This window comes from Mus caroli, chromosome 14 (genome assembly GCF_900094665.2).
Source record: "Mus caroli chromosome 14, CAROLI_EIJ_v1.1, whole genome shotgun sequence".
In the NCBI taxonomy this organism is placed as follows: domain Eukaryota; kingdom Metazoa; phylum Chordata; class Mammalia; order Rodentia; family Muridae; genus Mus; species Mus caroli.
Window position 1 is genome coordinate 18,149,683 of NC_034583.1, and position 25,108 is coordinate 18,174,790.

The 25,108-nt window shown below is 52.0% G+C and overlaps 1 protein-coding gene across 5 annotated transcripts in view; it reads left to right on the forward strand.

Annotated features, from left to right (window-relative positions):
- Zmiz1 (zinc finger MIZ-type containing 1) overlaps positions 1–25,108 on the forward strand; it is a 206,056-nt gene that overhangs the window by 13,160 nt on the left and 167,788 nt on the right. The window contains exon 1 of one of the 5 annotated variants that reach the window (XM_029468726.1): positions 2,147–4,275. The exons of the other annotated variants lie outside the window; for them this stretch is intronic. The gene's annotated coding sequence lies outside the window, so the exon portion shown is untranslated. Of the gene's footprint in view, positions 1–2,146; positions 4,276–25,108 lie in introns of those variants that run through there. 5 annotated transcript variants of the gene reach the window in all.

Here is a 25,108-nt window from a genome sequence, read left to right on the forward strand (position 1 = left end):
GTCCGTCTGTTCATCCGTCCGTCCGTCTGTTCATCCGTCCGTGTCCTCAGAGGTTGGCCCAGGGCCTGCACAGAGGAGGTAACAAAAACATTTCAGTGTATTCCTGGAGCAGTAGCTAGTTACTATGGAAACAAGGAAGTGTTGCAACTTCCTGAACTTGAGGTTGGGGTCAGAGAAGGCGGCTCTGTCTTGGTTCCATGAGATGGACCCAGGATGACTGTCCTGGGGTTCTTCCTAACTCCAAGTTGCCTGTGGCAGGCACTTTCCAGTCTCTGAGCCTCAGTTTACCCTTCAGGAACATGTAGGCATGGGGATACTTAGCTTGCAGTCTTAATCTGTCTTCTCATGTCAGAGATGGTCCCTTTGCCCTCTTCAGGCCTGTCTCCCCACTTTGCTCATCTATTTCCCTAAAAAGATATGTCATCAAGTGTCTAGATCCAAGTGTCTGTAGCCTGATTGCCCTTGCCTGCACCTTGAGACTGCAGGGACACAAAGAGGGAAGTCCCCACAGCCAGGGTTGCAGAGAGTAGAGCACAAGGTGGGTGGAGGGGTTGTCAGCAAACCAGGCCAGCTGACTCTGGTCTGAGCCAGCACATGCCCTGGGTCATTTTCCCTCGCCCTGAAAGTGGCCTGAACCAGTGTGGGTCAGGGTGGCCCTTAACTTTGCTGGACACTGCCAGTTTTGCCTTCTGGTGTCATGCTATGGGGGGACCCTGCCCTGCCCTGTCCCAAGTAGCCTCAGAGGATGTCCCCTGCCCACAGCAGTAGGTGAGCAGCGTGTTCTCACTGTTTCCTCTCTCTCTGCCTGATCGCTCAGAGTCTCAAGTCAGCCAAGCTCAAGCTGCAGCCTCCCCCGCAGCCCTGCAGCTCAAGCAGGTGCATCTGAGCTCAGCCTTGTCCACACATGACAAAGAAACCAGACTGAGAGTCAAGCAGCCCAGCCCAGCCCAGGCCCCCACTGCTGTGCATAGCTGACCCCAGGCTAAGTCGGCATCAGACTTTGGCTGCCCACACCCACTTTGGGCCCTTTATGCCTTTAGAGGTAGACCAGGTTTCCCCGAGGTCTGGGACTAGTAGGGCCTGGAGGAAATGGTTTCACATGTTCTCCAGCTCAACTTACTGATCTATAAAATAGGAAGGGAGTGAGGCTGAGTAGGCTGGGGCAGGCTGCCTGAGTTCTCTGGAGCCCAGTCACACTCAGTGGGCAGGCAGTTGCAGGCTAGAGCCTGGAGCCTGGAGACATCTGGGAATTTTTTTGGGCGGCGGGGGGTGGGGGGGGTGGGGGGGGAGAATATAAGTCTAAGTGCTGTGGTGTATGTAGCTCAATAGTAGAATGCTTATCTAGCAGTCTGAGGTTCAAAGTTCTACTCCAACATGAATGAAGTGGGAAGGAAGGGAGAAAAGGAGAGAAGGAAGGGAGGGAGGGAGGGAGGGAGAGAGGGAGGGAGGGAGGAAGGAAGGAGCAATGCTGGTTTTTTGTTTGTTTGTTTTTGTTTTTGTTTTCTGTCTTAGGGAACCAGTAGTCATGCAAATAGGTCTTCCTTCCCTTCAGTTCCAGCTGTGTTTCCTACCTCTGGAAACAGCCCTAACTAATTAGTCCCTCACTCCTGCTACCTCACAGCCTCGTGATCTGGACAAGCCCTATGCTCTCCCTGCATTGTGGGACCCTGAGTCCATGCCTGCGTCTGGAATGCTGTTGGAAGCCTGTTTGAGCCTTTTTGTTACCAAGTAGGCAGAATCCTCACACTAGATGCCCCCTCCCCAACCCCACACAGGTTTCATGTCAGGTCTCCCTTCTGGAAGAGTCTCACTGTGTGGGTGACAGCGGGTCTGTGTTTCTTGTTGAGGCTAGGAGACCACCTCAAATCATTCCTCAGGCACCGTTCATCTTTTTCTGTTAAAGGATCTGCTATTCGTGAGTAGACATTTGTGTGCCTGGTGTGTGCTTATGTGGATGCGTATGCTACGGTGCATGTATGGTGGTCAGAGGGTCTGAGGACATCTCTATGAAGTCAGGATTGTGAAGTGCTGGGATTGAACTCAGGCCATGAGTTATGTACAGCAATACCCTTTACCAGCTGAGCCATCTAGTCAGACCCATTGAGGTTGTTTTGGTTTGGCTTTGAGTGGGAGTCTCTCACTGACTTGTCTCTGCCTCTCCAGCACTGGAATGATGGGTGAAACAGCCCTTTTTACCCCTTTTTACGTGGGTTCTGGGGAATCAGAGTCAGGCCCTAAGCTCTTAACCCACTGAGCTATCTTCCCAGCCCTGGGCTGTGTGCACAGCCACAGAAACCAGTTCTTTACAGTTTGACAGTGAGAGATCTTACTTGTCTGTTCACTGAGGTCCCCTTGGGGGCCCACTAGCTTTCTGCCCTCTTCCTGCTTTGAGATGTGTCCCTAGACAGTGCCTGGGTCAGAGAAACCCTGAGTCAAGCTGGGTGTAGCCACAAGTGCTTAGAAGGAAGCCTCTACCATCATCCGGATGGTTCTGCTGCACAGAACACCCAGATACTCAGGGAGTGGGGTCCCCAACATGGTTCCCACCTTTTTGGGATCTTAAAAAAAAGTCATCTTTTTTTCCAAGTCCCAAGACTATCACTGATTCTTTACCTCTGGCTAGCATCCAGCTGTCAAACCGGTGCTTTCTGTTTCCTGCCTGAGTACTGCCTTGATTTGCCTTGTTTGAACAGCTACTTTAATTTTTTCTCTTTGGGATCCCTTCTAGTGATAAATACACGTCTCGTTTTATTTGGATTTCTCATAGAGAACAGCAGGGAGGGTTAGTGAGCTCTGCCTTGATTGTTCTTCACTCTGTACCTGGTTTGATGGTGGTGTTTGTTGTTGTTGTTTACTTCTGGAGCCCCAGTCCTCCAACCCTTTTCATTGTCTGCTGACACCTATGTGCAGTTGGCTGGCAGTGCATTTGCTAGTGTGCTAGTGCAGGCTTCACCCTGCACAAACGCTGCTTATGTGGTAGCTCCCTGCCAATGATAAATTTATTAAATAACATCCTGGAGAACAATGGTAAAGTGTCTATGGGGAGGGAAGACTTTATTCTAAACGTGCATAAGGTCACCTTAAGACTCAGGCTAGGGTTGTTATCACCTGGCTGAGCTGCCTGCAACTTGGAGTCACCTTGATGCCACCCTAGGCCTGCAACCATGAGATTGGCTTTCTGTCCTAGGCACTTATCTTGTGGTATAACACCTAGACTCGACCTTCTAATGCCCAAAGCCCTCTAGACTCCGTTCTTGCCCTGTCTCCCCTTGGCCACCAGAATGGATCTAAATAGAAGACACCTGAGCCATGGACACCTGCCCCCTTTGCTCACTAATCCTCTGGGCCTTACCACAGCAAGGCCTGGCCTTGAGGCCACCTGTTATCAGGCCCCTGCCATGACTTCACTTATACAGACTTTGTGCATTCTGTTTCCTCTGCTCTGTATGCCTGGGGAACTCCTAAGCACCCTGCAAAGCCTGCCTCAAGCCACAGCCCGCCCTAGCCCAACAGCAGAGTCAAGTGTATAGGCCTCCCTTGCCCGATTCCTCAGGCGCTGCTTGCCGACTTCTGTGGGATCCTTTGTCGTCAGGATGGCCGCCACTCTCAGCCTCGACTCGCCAACACCCTGCACTGCGGCTGGCAGCTAGCAAGCATTCCAGAACGCTCTCTACACAGTGAATAATAAGTGACGCCACCTTTGACACAGTGCTGGTGGGTTTGTGGTTTGGATGCACATCCTCGCATTCAGGAGGAGTGAACCACCTCAGTGTGGTTCATTCCCAGATTGCAGCTGGGCCCATAAGCCTGTCCCGGCCCCTCTGTGCCTTCTTGACCTTCTTCACCTTCCCAGTTGGAGCAGAGAGCCTGGCCTGGCTCTCAGAGCATCTTCAGGGCAAGGCAAATGTGCAAAGTGGTCGGGTCTGGAGACATCTGTACTTCAGTTACTCCTCTGCCTTGCTGACTGCCCTGGTTTTGCTGGCTTGGAGAACTCTCTCAGTTTTGGAAGCCTGGCCAGTCTGAAGGGCCTCTTGGGCAAGACCCTGGGCAGAACTGGGGCCTGAGCCACATAGGCAGCCTACACACCAGGCAAGTCTATGGCAAATGGCCCTGGCTTGCCAGCTCTGGGGAGGGTAGAGGGAGGGCCACCTTCTGCTGGGTAAACATGGTGTCCAGGCCTGCCCAGGCACGTCCCTGGCTCTTTCTGTTAAAGACACAGGACAGCATTTCATTTCACCAAGGCTGGAGTTGCTGGATGGCAATGAGAAATGACAGGTAGGGACACGAGGAAATCTCTAAGCCTTGCTGGACTCTTAACCAGATCAGGCTGTAGGAGGATGTTAGGGGGCCAGGCTCTGACTACAGTCCCTCCTCACGGTGCCATCTTTTCTCTGCTAGCTGCTCCTGAGCCCTCAGGGGTGGGTGGGCTTTGAGCTACTCCTGGGTTAAGCCAGGTCTGACTGGAGCCACCTCTGCATTCCTACTGCAGACACATTCCAGCCCACTCTTACCCAAGGTGGTTCTTTGTTCCCTGGGACACCCACTGGACTCCAGGCAGTCTTCTGGGCTTGTTCCTGGAACAGCAGCCTCTGCAATGGGTGATCCCATCCATCTCCTAGACTTGGAGTGGTGCTCAGCACCATGTCTCTGGATCTTTCTCTTGACATGAGGCCTTCGGCTAACAGTGTGTGTATGGGGTGGGGGTGGGGTCAGAACACAACTTTCAGGAGTCAGTTCTTTCTTTCCATTCGGCGTGTCTGTACCTGTTGATCATCTCTTTGGCTCGACTCTGTGTTTTGATCCGTCTGTTGGTGTGCCTGAGTAACATTCTGGGCATAGTGACCAGCATTGCCCGAATGGAGAGCCCTGAGTGTTGCCTGGACTGTTTGCCCTCGTGAGATGGGAAGGGTTGCTGCCTCTTGGGAGAGCTTCTGTGGCTCATAGCAGAGGCAGAACTATCCCAGGTCCTCTGTTCTCATCCACTGGAGCTGAGTGGTCCTGCTCTATCGCCCTGACCTTTGTGTGAACAGATTCTAAGACAGCCGTGGAGACAGAGAGCAGGGCTGACACTCCAGCACACTTACCTTCCCACGATAGACTTGCTGGGTCTTGCTCTCTCCTGGCTTCTACAGTGTAGAGCTAATGTGGCATGCTTGGCTTGTGGCAGGGTTAGCAGGGGAGCCTCCTGGGAGTCCTGAAAGCTGGGCCGTTCCATGGAATCACTCTGTTAGATACTGTAGGAAGCAGGTAGAAATTGGAAGTCCTGGGTCCTGGTGGACACGGAGAGGTTTGTGCTGTGTGTACCAGCATGCTCAGGTGCACCAGCAAAATTTCCTTTGTCAGTTCATCATAGACTTCGGCTTGGGAGGCTAGGAACTCACTCTCTGGAGGGCAGGCACCCAACTCTGACCCCCAGCTGCATCTGGGACTGAGGACCAGTTTCTGCCCTGGTCTCTGTCCCACTCCTCACTGACAAGGCCACCACTCTTTCATGTCCTCTTGACCATCTGGGCCCTCCCAAGCTCCTGGGTTTCTGGAGGGAGGGGACAGGTTGCAAAGATCCGGGAAGAGCTGGAGTGTAATTTTATTTCTGTGGTTTTCCTTTCAAGCTGTCACGGTAAATCTATTTTGCTTGTCACTTTGTAAGTCATTATGCAGAATTAAACCTTTTACTAGCTTTTAAGGCTTCTGCAGCCACGGACGGCCCACTCAGCCCCTGTGCTGCCTTCATCTTCCTCCCGCCTGCCTGAGGAACCTCTAAAGCTCCAGGCAAGCCCTGCTGCTGATTTCTTCAGGCCTGCTCATTAGATTGCATATGGAACCCAGGCCAGAGGGTGCCATTGCTCAGTTAGCTACCTGGTCTCATGAATGGGAAAACACAGTGGGGATTAGAGGCTCACACTCACTTCCTTGAACACCTGTGGAGTAGTGGGGCAGTAGGCTGGAGAGCCAGAAAGCATGGGATGCTGAGATGGAGGAGGTTGTCCCTGGCAACCAGTGAGTGACATAAGTGCTCCAGACTTACAGGTATTCTACTTTAGACCAGCAGAGATGCTACTGTCCCCTCCTGGGGGAGGAGTGGGTGAATGGGGGTGGGCAAGTGTTCACAGTTCATCTGGAGAGCACACTGGGGTACAGCTGGAGATGAGACCGTGGTCAGAGATGCCGCTCTGGCATGCAGGGTCCCATTTATTTATTCCTCCAGAAATCTGTGCCCGGCTCCAGAGTATCTCTTCAGTGTGAGCACAATGGAAGCACAGGCGAAGCTGCTGAGAGCTCCGCAGAGGGGCCAGGCTGCTAGGCCGCCAGCCAGCAGAGTGCATCACACAGCCAGTCCATCTGCGGAGGCCCGCAGAAAAACAGACGGCACAGGAGTGCCAGCCCCAGAGGCTGCAGCCATGGCAGGAGTGGGTGAGGCTTGTGGGTGCTGCCTACGTCAAGGACCCTGCTGTCCCCTCTGGCCAGCCAGCCAGTCCTCTGCTTTGCCTCGTCCATGGGATTAATGGCTTTGCTGGAGCTCGAGGCATCCCAAGCCATCTGTGCCTGATGATGTCTCTGCCAGTCTGCCAAAACATTCCCCACCTTAGAGGGTGGGACACCACGAGCCCAGCTTCTTTGTCTTGAACCCTGACATAGTGTTACTCCTCTGGAAGACCCACTCAATAGGGCCCTGTGCTTAGTACAGCGGGCTCCCTTGAGGAAAGTATTGAATCACCCTCATTCCTGTATTCTTCTTATGACCAGCAACTTCTACACTGTGTCCTGTCTCCCTTAGTACATGGCCGTGGGGTACAGTGACACGCCTTGAATGGAGGGTGGACAAATGATTATTGAGACTTTGACCTTGGGTTTCAGAGTCTACATAGGATTGTAAGACTTAGCTGCTGGGCAGAACAGAGATGATAAATACTCAGAGATCTAGAGGTGACAATGAAGAGGCTCAGAGGAGTAAGAAGAGCATGGACCAGAGTGGCCAGGGAGGGCCACCTGGAGGAGGGGACATTTAAGGGATGCTTTAAAAGTGGAGCGGCTTTGGCTAGAGCAAGGCACTATGGGAGAAGAAAAGCACTTGTGCAGTGGGAGGGGTGCATGTGGGGATTCAGGCAGTTCACCCAGTGCCTGTGGACTTCAAGGGAGTAACTGAAAAGTCTTCAGGAATGGTCAACTGATACCCACGGGAAAGCAGGTATCAGAGGGGGTAAGGTATTGCCTGGGCAGGTAGGAGCACAGGATCCAACAGGGAGAACAGGGTCTGAGCTGTGTTTTAGGAGATTAATGTTGTAGCTGGGAGCCGCCAAGGCTGAAGGAAGAGACTGGAGCCCTGTTAATTACACAATGGGTCCCAGGAGTGTCTTCAGAGCCAACTGACAGCCCTGTACTGGGTGGGAGGGCTGTCAGGGGTGGAGCTAGGAGATGGCCCCTTCTTCATAAGTAGAGGAGGGTTTTGCAGGCCTGATCTGTTGTCCTATGGGGTGCAGTGGGGAGTCCAGAGAAGGAGAGCTGCTCTGTGAGTTGACAGTGATACATTTTTATCTGACTGTAAAGCTGACTGGCCCATATCCGCATGGCCATTTCAGGGCTGCCAGCTTCCCTCGCGTTTCATCCATGTTCTGTCCATGCTGACAGACATGGCGCCAGGTGAGCATGCTACTGTCAGGAGACCCTGCTTCAGAGGTTCAGGGCTGTCCTGCTGTTGACAGGGCTCTGGTCACCCTGTGCGCACACACTGCCCTGGTAGCTTTGCAAGTCTCGATCCAGAGCCCTGGACCTTCAGACAAGAGGGTCTGTGCTTCTCTTGGTCTCTGGTGACTTGGTCATGTTTGCTTGTGTTGCCTATGCAGTTCTTAGAAGCCTTATGAGTCCAGCCAATAGTACACTCTTACCCAATCCCAGCAAACCTGACATTAGACATGTGCCCCTACGTGCTGTGCTCTTGGGTCTAGACTCTAAGTGCAGGGGTTTTCCAAGTATCTTTCCTGTAAGATGGGAGTTGAGTTGGGTTGTTTTGTGTTTGTTTGTTTTTAGAATTTTGTTTTTCTTGATGGGGGAAGAGAGAGTCTAGGAAAGAGCACCCCAGAAAACATTAGATTATAAAACTGACAGTTACGGAGCTGAAATTGCCAGCTGATAGGATACTGGTTCCTTAGTATTCATGAACTGTGGAAGAGACTAAGGCCCAAAGAGTGGGTGGGATTATCCTCCAGCCTCCCACCCCCAGCGAGATGCAAATGGGTGGCAGGCTGGGACCCTAGTCAGTGACAGCTATTTTTCAGTCTTAGCCACCATAATGAACAGTACAGTCGCCAGGTTCTCTCCCCATACCACACAATTTCTGTGATTGTCTCATTTAATTGTCCAGGGAACTGTAAAGAAGGAGCGGTCGCATCGTCATTTGTCGTCACGTGTGATGTCGTGTGATGTCACGGAGCGATTCCAGCTGCAAAGTGAGACTGTGTCTGTCTGTGGCAGGACTTGAATGCAGTTCTGTGTCTAAGAAGCCTCTCTTCTGCTGCCCCCTTGGTGGCCCCTGCCCTGGTCCTGCTTCCTGGGCCAGCCCCAGCACTGGGAAGACTGTTTCCTCTTTCTAGACGTGGGTGTGAGGACTTTCTGTATTTGCAAGATAGAGAGCACTTTCTGGATGACTTTTATCAGCCTGAGCAAGCCTTTTTGAGTTACAGGAAGAAAGCCCATTCAGTTTTAATTCAGAGAGAGAGGCAGAGGTGAGCACCGGGTAGATTTATAAATAAACAGTCTGCCGAGGGCATTGTCTGTCCCCAGCCCGACAATGCTGGACTCATATTGACACCACAGCCTGTTCTGCACGTCAAAGCTGCCCTTTGGACAGAAAGGCCTGCTTGAGTAAGAGCTTGGCTGAAATGCCAAGGCGCCCTTCCTTCGACCGACCAGCTTCCCCAGAACAAGCCTGCTGGGTGAGTCCAGCTGTGACTGGGCCTGTTTACTGAGGCTGGAGCCTGGTGCCCTAGGTGTGCAAGGAGCACGAGGTATACAGCCTGCCTGTGCTGGTACTAACCTGGACTGTGAGGGCTGAAACTAGGCAGCGTCTGCCCTTCTTGCAGCCTTGAAGGAGCTCCTGGGCTTGGTCCTAGGAGTTGGAAGTCCCCAGTTGCCCAAGTGGTTACCGTTCTGCAGAGGGAGCACGCAGACCCCACCTCTCCACCAGCACCCTCAGGCTCTTCTGGGTTTGGTGCCTCCTATCTTTGGCTGCGGAGCTATGTTGACAGCCTGCTTCCCAGGCTCTTTTGAAAATGGAATCCCACAGTAGCTGCATCAGGTGGCCTGGCCCTGCCAACTGGGTGGGTGATTTGATACGAGTCCAACACCTCTCTGGGCTTCAGTGTCCTCTTTAAAAGTGTGCGTGCCAGGAAAACATTCAGTCGGTAAAGAGCTTATTGCACCAACAGGAGGACCTGCACTCAGGTGAAAAGCCAGGTATGGTGGCTTGGTGCTTGTAATCTCAGCACTGGAGCAGCAGATGGAAGGACCCCTGGATTTCAGTGACCAACCAGTTTAGCTTAATTGTTGAGCCCCAGGTTACACACATACACACACACACACACACACCCGCCAAGGTGGTGGGCTGGGCTGGTAACTCAGTGGGTAAAGGAGTTGGCTGCTCAAGCCTAGTAACCTGGGTTTCAGTCCTGGAACCCATGTAAAGGGGAGGGGGAAAGGGGGGGGAGAGGGAGGGAGGGAGAGAGGGGGGCAGGCAGACCTCACTCCCAAAAGTTGCCCTCTGACCTCCACCTATGTGCTGTGGCATAATGATAACACTAACACTAACAATAATAATCTTCAAAAGTCAAGGTGCCTGACAGCTGCTGAGGAGTGACACCCAAGTTTGACTTGTGGCCACCACAAGTGTGCTCACAGACATACACCTGCACATACACATATTCATATCTGCCCATATGTACATGGAGGGAGGGAGGGAGGGAGGGAGGGAGAGAGAATGCACATGCTGAATGCTGGTGAGAGGCCTGGGGACCTGCATGCATGTGTGCTCGCACCGGTTCACATGCATGCACTTGCTCATACAGAGAGTGACGAGGTTAAATGCCCCTGAGAGTTCTGAGGCCCTCAGGGCACAGGGCACATTGCCCTGCGTTACTCTAGGTTCACATTGCCCTTCTCACTTGTAGGATCTTGGGCAGCCTGGCGTACTCGTTTCCTGGGGACAATGGAGTTGTTAGGGGGATGAAATATAATAATGCATGCTTAGTACTCAGTGCTGAGCCGGTCCCATGGTGAATGCTCGTAAATAAATTATGTCAGTAATATTTATTTCAGGGGAAAACTCTATTTTCAAGTCAGAACACTATCTATTAAGTCAAATGTTCCCCTGATTTAATTCCAGATAGCACTAAATAACAATAATAATCATAATCCCCATGGTTTGGAGGCTGTCCCGAGAGGTGCAGGGCTGGGCCTCTGAGCTTGCTTCCTGATGGGAGCTCTTATGCAGAGACAACCCTGAGCGCCTGTCTAGCCTTGCCTTGCCTTGCCTTGCCTGCCTGCTGTTTCCTGCTGTCCAGCGGGTCTACAGGGTAACTGCAGATGTTTTTGTCTTTCTGGCCCTTTGCTGAGTGCAGCTTCACCTGAGCACTGAGCCTTGCCATCTCTGGGCCTGCATTTCTCTGGCTAAAGCAACCACAGCCATGAAGAGGACACCCCAGGCATCTTTTCATCCAGGGATGCCATGGTTTCTACTATGAGTCATATGTTCCCAGAGGCCAATTCTCACAGGCCCAAGCCATTCTGGGGTCTCTTCCTGGGTCCCCACTTCTCACCCATCATGGTCAGCTTGAAACATCTACAGATAGAGAAGTTGCAGAGCTACTGGAAGTATGCACTGCTCATGGTGAACTAGGAACCCATCTTTCCAGTTGGGGAACCCAAAAGTCCCCAGAGATAGCCATGACCATAGGCCTCTCACTCCTGTCTTATGGCTCAGGTGATTGGCAGCACTTACTGCTGTTATACATTTCAGTTAAGTGACAGGAACAGAATTTAATCCTATCTCCTGATCTCAAGAGCTGCCTACTGGCCCTGCTGTCCAGAAAGTTTCTAGGGGAATCTGGATGTAGAGAATGGTCAAGAGGAAGCGAGAAGGGACAGGTCTCCATAGCAAGCTAGATATGAGAATGCACGACCCAGCTTCTGACCTCTGGGGTTCAGCTCTGAAACCACTGATGTTTTTCCAGAATTTCTTTATCCTAAATCACTGTATCCAGGGATGGACAGGGGCTTGGGGGTCTGCTGAGGCCAAGTCTCTGCTGGGCACTAAGGACAAGATGGTGACCCTAGAGTTAAGATTCCTGTCTGTGGGGAGCCAGAGAGAAAGAATAGGTAAAGGCACCTCTCAACTATACCTTTAATCCTAGTTAACTGCCAAGAAAGAAACAAGCACTGGATGGGAAACTCTGGGAGGTGGGTTGCAGGGGCTTGATCAAGCTATATGATGGTGACGGTGGGGATTAGCAGTGTGGGCAAAGGCTGGTAACTAAACGCAGACCTGCATGGCCGGGGATATGGGCAGAGGACAGAGACAAACACCTTGCACATCTCAGTCTCATCTGTCCCTGGAGAGAGCCGGCAGAGTGGTGAGCCTGTTACAGGCTTGGATCCAGTTCTGGGTTGTGGCCCACAGATGACTATAGGTTGTACACGGGGCTAACTTCCTGCCCTAGTCAAGGGGCACATAGAGATGACATCACTGTCTATTTATGCCTCCTGAAGGCCACTTCCCTTTTTGAGTCATGAATGGGGAGCTTGACCTTGGCTCTTGATCCATTGTCCTCCTGAATCCCACCTGCTGTGCCTGAGGACCTTCAGCTGTCATGGAGGGAGGAGGGAAGACTAGTGCTCTCTCTCTCTCTCTCTCTCTCTCTCTCTCTCTCTCTCTGTGTGTGTGTGTGTGTGTGTGTGTGTGTGTGTGTGTAAGTGTGTAAGTTTGGGTTCTCCCGGCCCTGCACCTTTGTTTATTGACTTTGGTCCTTGTTCAGCCCTGTGTAGGGAGCTATGTCGAATGAAATGTGGAGAACAGGGGATGATAATGAAATCAACTGGACTGTTTCCCCAGTAATTCTAGAGACGGATGCATCATTAATGTTGGTAATACAGTGCCTGTCAGCTCACAAACTTCTCAATAAATGTGCAGCTGGCAAGCTCTGATAGAAATTGGAGGCAAGCAGTGAATGAGATTTGGGGCCTCTGATATATGGGGTGTCAGTGGCACCGTGAAGTTTTTATCAATTTCTGTCACTTTGGGCTTTTGTGCACGCTACATATGTGGTCTCTATGGCCACTCTCCATGGGCTGTATGGATGCTGACTGTGCCCCCGCAGTAGTGTGAGGAAGAGGGGTTGTTACGGGGTCCCCCACATCCTTCAGAGGCTCTCCCTTGGGGCCTATTATTCAGAGCCCTTCAGACCAACACAGACAGTAGCACCAGCAGCGTCTGGACTGGGCTCATGGGTCACTCAGCCACCATGTCAGTTTTGAGTGAGTTTGTCTACAGCAGTTCTCAACCTACCTAATGCTACAACCCTTTAATACTGTGACCCCAACCATAAAATTATTCTTGCTGCTACATCATATTTGCAATTTTGCTACTGCTGTGAATCATAATGTAAATATCTGTGTTTTCTGGTGGTCTCAGCTGACCCCTGTGAGAGAGTCATTCAGTCCCCAGATGGGTCAACACACATAGGTTGCGAACCACTGGCCTAGAGAGACTCAGATTCCCAGAAGAAAGCCAGAGGTGAAAGTTTGAGCTTAGGGGTGTATGGATCAGAGTTAAGAGGGGCTGAATGGGTGAACTAGAAGTAGAGCCAGTTAGATAGGAAAATCTGTGTGGACCCAGGTTTGGGACTGCAGATAAACCCAGAAGTTTATGGGGGAGTGAAGACCAGGCTAAGCCTCGATGTGTGGGTAAGGGGTAATTGACTTTCAGAGGCAGCATAATGTGAAGGTTCCTGTGTGCATTCTGGAGCCAGGTTTCTGGGTCCCAGATCCCAACCTAGCAACTGTGTTCAGGTTCCTTCCTTTGTTTAATGGAGATAGGAATGGAAACAGCGCATACCTTGAAGGTATCTGTGACTGAACACAAATGAATATATGTAGGATATGCAAGTTCATCCATCGGGTCAGACACGCTGGGATTTGAGCTTTAGTGGCCCTCAAAACCTGGAGGCTTGAGGAACCTGCTGGGGCTGGAGTGTTTATGAGGGACACCACACACACAGACACACACACACACACAGAGAAAGAGAGAGACAGAGACAGAGACAGAGACAGAGAGACAGAGAGAGAGAGAGAGAGAGAGAGACAAAGACAGACAGACAGAGACAGAGCGGGGAGGGGAATGAGATCTCAATTCTCTTCGGAGGTCTGACTCTCAGGGTCAGCGTCACCAGCAAGGTGATTAATTGTGAGAGGAAACCATAGGGGGGGTTCAAGGCTCTCAAGGAGGCTGGAGAAATTTTGAGATCAAGGATCCAGAGTGTGACTTCATCAGAATCCACCAGGAACTTGCTGGGGCTCCTGGGGTTTGGATGGAGAAAGCATAGGGTTCCAGACAGGTGAGCCAAACAGAAACCAAACAGCAGTGCAGGGCTCAGCTCTTCCTATCATAGCACGTGCAGAGTTAGGAGCAGGTCCTAAAAGGCTCAGTTTCTAGAAACCAGCGTGTAAAGACTCCTCGGCTGCAGGGAGACCTGAGCTAAGGGATGCCTCTGCCACAGCCATAGCAGCACTGACCTGCTGAGACCTGACAAGGTCTAGGGAGGAGCTCACTGAGCTGAGGCTGGGGACCAGTGGCTGGGGGAGAGGGGCATTCTGGAAGGTGTATTGTAGGGGGTCACATGACTTCCTCTTACTCCCAAGGGGGAAAGATATGGATTCACTGGAATAGCCCACTGGGTTGATCCTACCACAGCTGGCCCCAACTGCTGCTGTGACATGTGCCAGGCCTTGGAGGAGTGGCCCAGCCTAAAAGCTCAGCGACTCACGGGAACAAGACAGACCAGGAGATTCCCACAACATGGGCATCTCATGAGCCCTGCTAAGGGAGCAGGCTGCAGTCAGCCTGTTAGGATAGAGCAGTCAGGGAGGGCTTCCTAGAGGAGAAGGCCTTTGAGCTATGCCCTGAAGGATGCCCTGTTTTCAGCAGAAAGGGTCTAGAGAGGACATCAGCTTTACATCCGCAGAACTACCTAGGGCCTAAATATACATCACGGAGGCCTTAAACAGCCGCCGTGCCTCTGAGAACTCAGGTAAGGAGTGATGCCTCCCAGATCCTAGTCACAAAGCAATCCATGCAGTGGCTATCAGAGGGCTATTCTTACAGTCCCCAGAACCCTGCTGTGGTATGAGAGGTATAGCAGCTGCAGCCCAGCACACAGATTCCGGGGCTTCTTAGCCAGATGCTTAGCCACTCTCAGCATAGATGGACAGGTGCCTTGGAAGCTGGTAGAGAGCTACAGGTCTGAGGAGCAGTCCACCTCCAGGACAGGAGCCACCGCAGGGAGGGGCAGAGCCAGAGCCCACTGTGTGTAGAAGACTCTAGAGGGATCCTGAGAGGGGGCTATGAGGGCAGGGTATATACTTGGCTAGGGCAAAGAGAAAGGAGAAGCAGGCTCTTCCCCTGGGGGTGATTCAACACAGACTCACACATGCCGTCCTGGGCGGTTGGGTTGAGGAGGGAAAGGTCTCAGCCCAAGGGAGCTACTGTCTGTCTAATGGAGAGGGGAAGCCAGGACCATCAGGGAGCTGAGCTCACTCTGATGGGAAAGTGGGAAGTAGGGGTGATTCCTGGGCCAGAAAGGAAGGGGGGAGGGACATGGAAGGACATGCACCAGGAAAGGCAAGCTAAGGCACAGGCACTAGGGAAGGAATCGACATGGGGGGAGTACACCTCTGCAAGTAGGGACTCAGCCAGGCCTCCTGGGCAGAAGATCCCAGCTTCTGTGTCTACTCCGGGAAGGTCAGTGCCTGTGTGACAGTAACCCGTCTGTGTGTTTTTGCGTGGTGTAGTCAGATTGATGGAACTGCAGGTCAGAGAGGGCAGCAACTGTGCATACAGGGTTCTCTCTAGCTAGGGTCTACCACCTGCCTCTGGGATGTTAAAGTCCAGGGTAAACCAGGTCAAAGAGAGAGGGAGGCACAGGGTCAGGTGACAGCTGTCCTGGCAGGTGTGCCATCATCTGGCATGAGGACTGCTGTGGGGCCCGGGTGGCCTTATTTCTCACCTAGCTCCCTGCTGCCAACATGCCCATGGTGCTATGGGTAGCTGGCCCTCCTTACTGAGCATGCTCTGTGAAGAACAAGTGTCTATCCCCCACTGGCAGTTGGCACAATGGATAACCAAGGGCCAGGGCAAGCTAGTAACCTGCCCCAGCCACACAGCAAATAGAACCCCACGCCACCGCGATCCTGGAGGCTTCGGGATAAACTGGTTGGACTAAGATCTGGCCAACTCCTCTATCCCTCAAACACACTTCCCTCTAAACACACATGCAGGGCCCTGTGCCTTCTCAGCTTGTCTTCACCCTACCAAAAAAACAGAGGCAGCGACCGACCCAGGAAGGCCTGGCCAAAGCCTGGCTTGGACCGGGTCTCCTGGGATGGCAGTAAAGTCCCTGAGCCCGCTGACTGAGAAGCAGACTCTCAGCTCTGCAAGCATAAACATGACTATTTTTAGCCCTCACAGGGCTGTGAGTGTAGCAATGTGACCTGAATTTGGCTTGGCCCCCTCATCCTGCCTCACCCTAGGACAACAGGCCTCTCCTGCCCCCTGACTCTCCCCGCCATCTCAAGGCAGGGCTGGGAGTTACTGGGCATGATGAGAAGGAAACTGGGCTGGCTCAGGCAGGGGTCCTTGGAAGGATGGCCACAATGCAGTCAGGCCCATGTGGAGGCCAGCTTGGCTTCAAGGACAGGATGTGGTAGGCAAAGTGGCAGTCAAGTCTCAAGGGAGATGTGGGAGCCATCTATGTTCTGTGTTTTTTCTGCGGTGCTGAGTACCCCTCTGGTCTGACTGGGCCTGGAAGCCTGGGTTCTGCCTCTGCCTCATAGACTCTCAGAAAGGGGAGGCTGTTCCCAGTCCTCAGCATCGTCATCTAGAGAGTAGGAAACCTCTCAAATGTTTCTTCACCTTTTCCTTCAGCAAATCCTGAGCTCTCCCATTTTGTGCCAGCCACTAGACATGACCACAGAGACCAGCCTGACTAGGGAGCCTAGCTTCGTGGGCTGTTGTTCTTGGGCAGAGATGGGGTGGGACCATGGAGGGCAGAATAAATACATACAGAAACAATCAGCTTTTGCAGTGTGCAGTATAGGAATGACATTGACTGTTGTTGCAGAAGGGACTGTGTGTGTGTAGATAAGGCTACCACAGGGAAGAACCTCTTGGGAAACAATGGAGCTACTCACAGTGTGGGCATGGAATTTGAGAAGGAAAGACAAGTGCAAAGGCCCTGGGGCAGGGGTTCATTTGGCATTGAAGGTACTTGTGGAGTGAGCAGCATTGGAGAGTTTATAAGATGAGGTGGGTGAGCAGAGACCAGACGTACACAGGGGGGAGGTGACAAACAGGACAAGTTATACTGGTGGAAGGAACGGTGGGCTTGTGAGCACGTGATATGAGGGTCTATCAGGTGCTAAGTAACTTGTCTGGGGGCAGCCTCAGAACCAAGGACAGTTGCTTGGTTTCCAGGTCCTACCAATGGGTCTTGGGCCTGGGCACCTGAGGGGTGGACATCAGCTGATCCAATAGAAATGGTGGAGAAAGAGGGGAAACTGGATAAGGGAAAGCAGAGAGTGAAAGGGTGGTGTCATGGCAGATCGCTAGTTGGCCATGTCTGTTGACATCCAAGCAGAGAGAGGCTTTACAGATCAAACCCTGGGGCACTCTGCCAACCTCCTGGGGCAGTGTGGGTGGGACTGACCTGGGCTTCGTTTCTGTTCATCTGGAACCGTGGCTCTCCAAAGCTTGACCTGTAGCTTGCCTGTGCTGGGTGGAGCTGTGTGCAGTGGGTGGAGTCTGCAGCCTTGGTACAGAGGGTTAGGAACCCCACCTGGGAGAGTAAAGCTGGCATGCGCAGAAGGTGCGTGCCGCAGGCATGGAACAATGTTCCCTTTCTCCTGGCCCTGGGCCCTGGGTGTCACTGCTGCTCCCTGTTCTCAGCTGAGAACTTCTGATTGTGACATAGCAGCTGCCTCTGCTGTGCCCACTGGCGTGTGGGGCTTTTCATGGCAGACTTGGTTTCCCTGTGTTGTGTGCTGGCCAGCATCTTGGACATGGCTTCCTAAGCCATTGAGTTTCTACCTGAGACTCCAGAATGCAGTGGAAGATTCTCAGGGATTTAGTACTGGAAAGGTCATTTTGTGAGTAAGTCAGGGCCAGTAGGCTGGGTCTGGCAGAGCCCAAGGAAGCCTGTTAGTATGGGATAAAGCAGAGAGGGCTCTGATAGCCATTTCTTGCAAAACTCCCTGTACAGGCTTTGCCTGGTTGATGGTGATGTCTTGCTGTGGCCATGGGCATTATGGTGGTCTATAAACTTCTGCAAGCTGTCACTGAATACCAGGTTAGCTCAGCTCCAGCTGTATTTCTCCAATCCTATCCTGAAACTAGAATCTACATTTTGGGGTTGAGGGCTTTGGATCCTTTACTGTTGAGGTTTCTCTAAGAGCCATAATCCCAGGGATTCCAAAACTAATGAAGAGGCTCTGAGTCCCAGTGATCCTAGTGGTAGCTTTGAGGACTGTCTATGTATCTGTGTCTCTCTGTGTCTTATACAAAGTGTGTTGTGTGTGTGTGTGTGTGTATGTGTGTGTGTCTGTGTGTGTGAAAGACTCTGTATGTGTGTGTGTCTTTGTGTATGTGTCTGTGTGTGTCTCTCTGTGTGTGTGTCTCTGTGTGTCTCTGTGTGTCTCTGTGTGTATGTTTGTGTCTGTGTGTGTGTGTGTCTGTGTGACTGTGTTTGTGTGTCTCTGTGTGTGTGTCTGTGTCTGTGTGTGTGTCTGTCTGTCTGTGTGCGTGTGTCTCCGTGTGTGTGTTCTCTCTCGGTGTGTGTGTGTGTGTGTGTCTCTGTGTGTGTCTCTGTGTGTTTGCTGCTCTGGGTTGGTGCTGTGATAGAAAGTGAGGAAAAGAGCAGCTGTTGTAACCAATTGTCACTAAACTGTCATGAAATGCTATAAATATTTTCTAAAAGACAAACTTCCCAGGCTGATGCATTAGTAGCTGCTTGGAAGCTGACTCCTGAAAATTAAGACAAACAACCTCTTAAATCATAGTTGTTAACCTCAGGTGTAAAAGCTGTTAGCACAGCCACGGGTCAGGGTGACTGCGCAGCACCAACTCAGCAGCCCGGCAGACAGGGGGCCTTGGCTGACTCGGAAGGCTTGGATTACCCGGCTTAGCCTCTTGCTGCTCTGTGACTTTGAGTCAGTGAGACCATGTCTCTGAGCCTCCTTTTCTGTCAACAGTGTGATCACCCCTCGGATCCTGCCAACCTTGATGGTCTCACACTCCTACAACGATAGAGATGGCTGTGCTGGGTGACTCAGGACCAAGGGATCCTGTCTGTCCTCAGACCACTCTTCTTCTTAGCCCTGCATCAAGGACAGCTTCCAAAGGCCAAGAACTTACTTGCTGTTGCCGTCTTCTGACAGAGCAGATTGCCATGGGCTCCAGCCTGTGGTGGACCATGGATCACAGCACCATGTTCTTGAGTCTGCTCTCTTCTTTAACTTGTATTCATGGTGGCTGATACTGATTTCGTTTACGGTAGTGCTGAAATTTTTTTAGGAATGTACTTAAGTTGCAAGTTGACTTCAAGTAGAACATTCTGAGAAGGTCCATTAGGAGAGGGGAGCAATAACAAAGGCAGGATTGCAGTTGGGATGCTGTTTGGGCTGCTTTTTCTCTGAGGGCTCACGGAGTTCTGTCTTGGAGCTGTGACTAGAGAGAGCTATTGGAAGGACAGATTCCGGTGGCCTGTCACTGCCCCCAACAACACATGGAGAAATCCCAGGCGGAGGGCCCAGACAAAGGAAAGCTGCTGTGTTTCTACAGAGTTTGAGCTAAGAGTCTGGAAGGGTCCTACAGCATACCCATCTCCCCACACCCACAGTGTTTCCCATGAAGATCTCAAACTGGGTCCCAAGTTTGCACCTGCCAGCTAGTATCTCTCAGACCAGACCCAAGATTAGGCCTCATCTACATTGGCAGTGGTTTAGCCCAGTGAAGGATGACTGTTGTTCCACAAACAGGGATGTCAAACACTTTGTGTTATGCCCTGTCTAGGAATGATAGCCCAGAGGACCATGTAGAATGATAATTCTAAGGCCACACTGGAATTCTGTAAGAGGACAGGGATGAGTTAGTGATGCCTCCCATAGGTGTGGGATGGGAAAGGAGCTTGGGGACACGTTGCCATCATTAGTTATCCAGGATTTTGTAGCTGGATCCTATTGCCCCCCCCCAGCTGAACACTGAGATTAGCTAGCAGGTGATAGCACCTATAAGCTCCTATTAGGACTCAGCAGCTGCTCCTGGGGTATCCCTTGGGATCAGCCCAGGATTAGATACAGTGTAGGTGACCAGGAAGTGTGTCAGCCAGTGTCTAAAAGGATCATCACAAGAAGAGCTACAGAGGTGTGACTGTGGGGAGCACTGGGGCAAAGGTCATCCAATCTTCATGTGCTTGAAGCACCTCACCTCCATGTGCTTCTAGGGGGTTAAGTGTCCCAGATTTTCCAAGGCATCACTGGTCTCAGGTCCCCGAATAGTGTTCTTTAATGGCCTCACCAGCGTTAGTACTGTGGTTTGGAGACCCCAGCTGCTCTTTTGTCGTTTCCAGAGCCTTTAACTCCACCATTGCCTCCATGCCTGCACTTCATGCCTCCACCATTGCCTGCGACGGGAGAATAGGCTCCATTCATTTCACTTAAGAGCTGAAGAGATAGGGCCCGGGGTAGGCAAAGGACTTGTTTGTGATTACACAAAAGGTGAATGCAGAAACCTGGCCTGACCCCGTGGTACCCATCTCTGGACCCTTCAGCATCCATTCACACTGATGGCTCAAAAGATGGCGGTTCAGTTCCCACAAATGGTGTTTAACCTTAACTGACTCATTCCCTTCAAGTCTCAGTGGCCTGAAAAGTGAGACTTCTGCGACCAAACGGCCTAGTGTGCGCTCTGCCCACTTTCCCTCAGCTCCTTGATCCATCAGATAGGTTATCATCAGCACACGGGCTGTTGTGGGAGTTCCCAGATCATGATGTGCATATGTGCGGGCTGGGGCTTGGAAGCTCCAGTGCCATTCATTTTCCTATGGTGCAGAGTAGCAGGGCACTCAGCAGGCTCAGCTTATGGTCTGGCTACTGGGCTTGAGCACCGAGAGTGCATTCATGTTCGCAGCAAGGCCAGAGGGCCTGAGCCCACAGGACAGAGGGATGGTGGCTGTACCCATTGTCCCACAGTAGGGCAGGAGGTGTGGAGAAAGAGTCATACTGTTCAGGGAAGCAACTGGGAGCAGGGCTGGGCTGGGGGCCAGAGAGAAGGACACCAGACAGGTGTGAAATGATGCTGCAGCTAGCATCTATCACAGTACTGACCCAAGCTAGCACCCCACAGCATCTGAGGAGTCTTGGGATGAAACTTGGGGCTCTAAGCAGCAGGGCAAAGCTGAGAAGAGCTGATGTCTATCAAGCTTCTCCCTGGGGGCAGACACGGAGTCCTTCCCTGAAGCTTGGCCTTGGGGACTGTCTGGTATTCACTGTCTGATGAACAGGTCCCCACCGTCTGTCTGTCTGCCTGCCTGTCTGCCTTCCTGGCTGTCTCTGCTCTCCTTGTCTGTCTGAGCAGCACAAACAGCTCCTCCCCAGTGTTCCATCACTACGCATCCACTCGAAGGCTGGTGGAGGCACCAGCGGCCCATTCAGAGACCTATTCATTCTGCCGCCGGGGCACCGGGCCCGGTTTTAATCATATGTGCTCTACCACGAGCTACAGATGGCTGGATTATTAATAGTCATAATTAATCAGCATCCATGAGATCTTTTCCCCAGCAGCAGATCCTCAGCTTGAGCGGCCCCGGAGGCCCTGAGCCCATCCCCTCTTTACAGACGGGAAGTGATGTGGGCCAAGGGAGGGGACTCCCCCTGAGTGGAACTGACTGTGGGTCCTCGCATAAATGCCGGGTCTGGTGACAACCCACGGTGTTCCTGTAGAGGAACTGACTGTCTGTCTCCCCTCCCCCACCCTCCCCTGCCCATAGGACACTAGTCACTGGTAGAAGCTGTCAGCACTAGCACCCGAGGCCAGTGCCCAAGCTGTGAATGCATTCCAAGGCTTGGCTGAACATGGAGGGGGGAAAGGTTAGAGCAAGGAGGGCATAGCAGCTGCCAGGGCAATGGGCTCTACCTTGGGTTCAGGTAGGGAGGCAGTCCTGAGTGGGTGGTGCCAAATGCCAGCATCCTCCCTCTTCTCTGCCCATAGCTGCTGGCCCTTTGTCCTGAGTGCCAAGTCCAGCAGTGGAGATTTAAACAGCTGCGGCAAGTGGCTTCGTGATTTATGGGGTTGCTGTGAGCTGTGCCAACGACTCAGCCCAGCAGCAGTGAGGGTTCCTCGCACAGTCCTGGACATGGCTGCCTGCCACCTGCTCTCTTTGCTCGTCTCCCTGTCCTGGCCACCTCCGGGACTGCCGTGCATGAGTGTGTACACATGTGTCCTGACCCGTGTCTGGGAGCATGTGCTGTGTGCACCAGATATCCTTGCTCTTGATTTGAGTGGAAATAAACAGTGTGCCATACAGGTGTGCCTGCCAGCACTCGGGGCAGCAGGGGTCCTGTGGGATGGATGTCTGCTAGTCAGTCTGTATGTGTGCAACCTGTGTTTAACACGTATGACCGGCAGGGATATGATGGGGAATGTCTATATACACACACAAGTGCATACAGACACTGACTTACCTTGTACTCTCTACCTTATCAAGTCCCTATATATGCAAACATGGGGTATAAAAGGAGGATGTGTATGTAGACATGTGTGTGTACACACACAAATATTCAGTTTATTCCAGGCATCTGGCCTGACGCTAGGTTCATGGATAAGGAACCCTGCTGGTGGTAGGGAGATAGCTTCATTTGTCTTTGGAGCCCTTTACCCACCTTTTTCCCAACTGCTCCTCCTCCTCTCCCAGAGCACCCCAGTCTCCCATTTTTCCCCTACCATGTCTATCAACTGTGAACCAGGCCGTAGGAAAAACGCCATGTCACAGAACCCACTTCCAAAGCAGGCAAATGAGGGCACTAACCCAGGTCCTGTCAGGAGCACATGACTCTCCATCCTGTGTTTTCTTGTTTGCTAATGGCTTTAAGGGCAGCCATTTTCGAGTTAGGTTCAGATGGAGCTGTCTAGATCACTGGGTAAGTCAGGCTTCTTCCCAGTTGGGCTTTGGGTCCCCATCTGTCACATGGTGAAAAGGACCTTCACCAGCTGCCTTGGAGAGCTCTTCACTGTGTTCTCTTTCTCGTGCTAGAGATGGAACCCAGGGCAAGCACTCTTTCTTGATGCAAAATATTGATAATTTGCTCAGACTGATCTCAGACTTGAAATCCTCCCGCCACAGTCTCCTGGGTGCCAGAGTTACAGTCCTGAACCAGCATGCCCAACTTCACAGGGCCATTTTGATGAACAAACCAGATGGACAAAGGGCTCTGTGAAGAAGGCGGGGTGATGGACGAGATGGTACTCACAGCACTTGTCAAAGCTCTAAGCTTGGGCGCCCAGGAGTGTGGGGGCATTAGAGACTGATGGAGGCCTGGGCCCAGCTTCCCAAACAACTACTTTGACTGGACCTCAGACAGTCACTTCCTTTTTAGCTCCATCCAAATGTTTGTGGAACTTGGAGTCCACCTTTCACACTACTGTGGCAGTCTTTCTCCATGCAGTGGAGGAAGGATAAGGGTCACGTATAGTGAACGCAAAAGGCAGTGACACCCATCACTCTGTTCAGTGGCCCTGTATAGGTGGCCAGATGAGTGCATGCTGTATGGCATTGCACAAGGATAGGATGTCTATTTGTGAGGTTCTGCCTGTGCTCTAGACCAGCTATGTGGCGTCCAGGCCTTTGTAGGGTGGTACCCTGAGGAATGAGGCTGTTGTTTCTGGGTCTTTGCTGGCTACAAGGGAACTGGCATTTGGTACCACCCAGCTCCTCTAATTTGAGGCCTGAGGTCACCTTTATCTGCTACCTTTGGTCCACAGGGCAATTGGGCACAGGCCCTGAAAAGGAGCCTGAGAAGATGGGGAACAGATCACCACCCATCTCAACCCTATAAGAGCTGCAGGCCTTATATTAACTCAGCAAACTGCTGTCCCTGGGCTTAGAGCTGTGGGATTCCAACTGAGCCCTGTGTCCAGTGGGTCCCTGGTGGTGCCAGATTCCTGGCTGTTGCAAGGGTATAGAGGAGTAGAGAAAGGTCCTAGCAGAAATGAGTCCCAGGCACTCAGGGCAATTCAGGTAAACCTCACAGAGACATAAGCAGGGCTGCAGGGGCTTGGGGGATCACGAGGCTTAGGTAGAAGGCAGGCTAGAATGCATACAGACTTCAGAGGACAGAAAGGGTTTGGCTAGCTGGAGAGGTCACTCTGAGTGAAGGGTGTGGGTGAGAGGACAGAGGTTTGGAATGGGTCTCGGGGAAAAGCAAACCCTCTCCCATTAGCCACTAGGGCTGCTCTGGCTCAGATGGCCTTGCCTCTTGGTGAACAGAGGCCCCAGGGTAAAGCAGATGGCCAGTGGGGGAGGGGCAGGGGTGGCCTCAGTCATGAACCAAGTGAAGCCAAGTGGCCCACATAGTCCAGAGTTGAAGACCTTGGCACAAGCACTTGAGCTCTCAACTTGAAAGTTAATGATTCATTTGTGGCCAATTTCTGTTGGCATTTGCCTGGAAATTCCAAAGCCTGCCCCTTCCTTTGGCTCGGGAACTCCAAGAATACAGTCTCATTACTTTTGGCTAAGAGCATCTCACCCTCTCTCTGGGGAACAGCTTTTAAAACTGCTGTGAGACCTCTGCAGGTTATCCATGAGGGAGAACTGGTTCTGGTTGGTGGGTGGGGGTGGGTGGTTTGGGGTGTAATAAAGTTAGAGGCTCACCCTGACCCTGTGTGCCAAGAGTTGATGAAAGGAGCCCTGTTGATATTCATGATGTCCCCCAGTTAGATCAGAACAGATGTGACCAGAATTCAGTCTAAAGTAATGTAGAAAGTGTGCATCAGTTACAACCAGAGAGCAGGATTGAGCTGGGTAGAGAATGCACTGTCATATGCAAAGGCCCTGGGTCAAGACAGTCCAGAAGGGTTGAGTAATTGTCGTATGACTGGGGTACAGAGACTTCTGTGAATACAGCAATAAGTGAAGAGCTAGGAGACTGGGAGTTTGACCATGACAAGAACTCGCAATAGGAAGTCAGAGGTAAAGCCAGGAGCAGTTGTTTGGGGTTACGCCCATCTGGGTCTTGATTTTGCTGGTCAGCAAGACTTTCTAGATAGCCTGCTCCCAAGTTCTGCCCAGGGCCAGGCACCTGTGTGAAACCTGAATTAGAGAGAAGAGATCATATGTGACAACCCGAAGGGGGTGATGACAGGGATACACAGGAGCCCTGAGCCTTTGGCAAGCGCACAAAGGAGGCTGGAACATGACGTCATTCTGGGTCTTGAGGTGAACAGAGCAGTGTTGATTGGGGTCAACCTCAGGAATTCCATGCTCCTTGCAAGCTGTATCCAGCTACTCTGGAGGTCACCCCTGTCCCACGGGAGCCGTGTGGCTTTCCCCAGTATCCGTCACTGTGTGTTCAGGCAGAGCCCAGGAGGGGACAGTTGATGGCAGAGCAGGGTCTAATTTCAGAGTCTCACCCCTGTATCGGCTCGATGTACTCATTCCCCTACCCCATAGGTTCCTGAAACCTGAGGGACATTCCCTGAATCCCAGGCCACCCTTTCTGAATGATGGTCCAAGTATCTGAGAAAGGGACCTTTTGTCGCTTCCCACTTTGCAGACTGAATTTCTCCCAGTGAAACCTT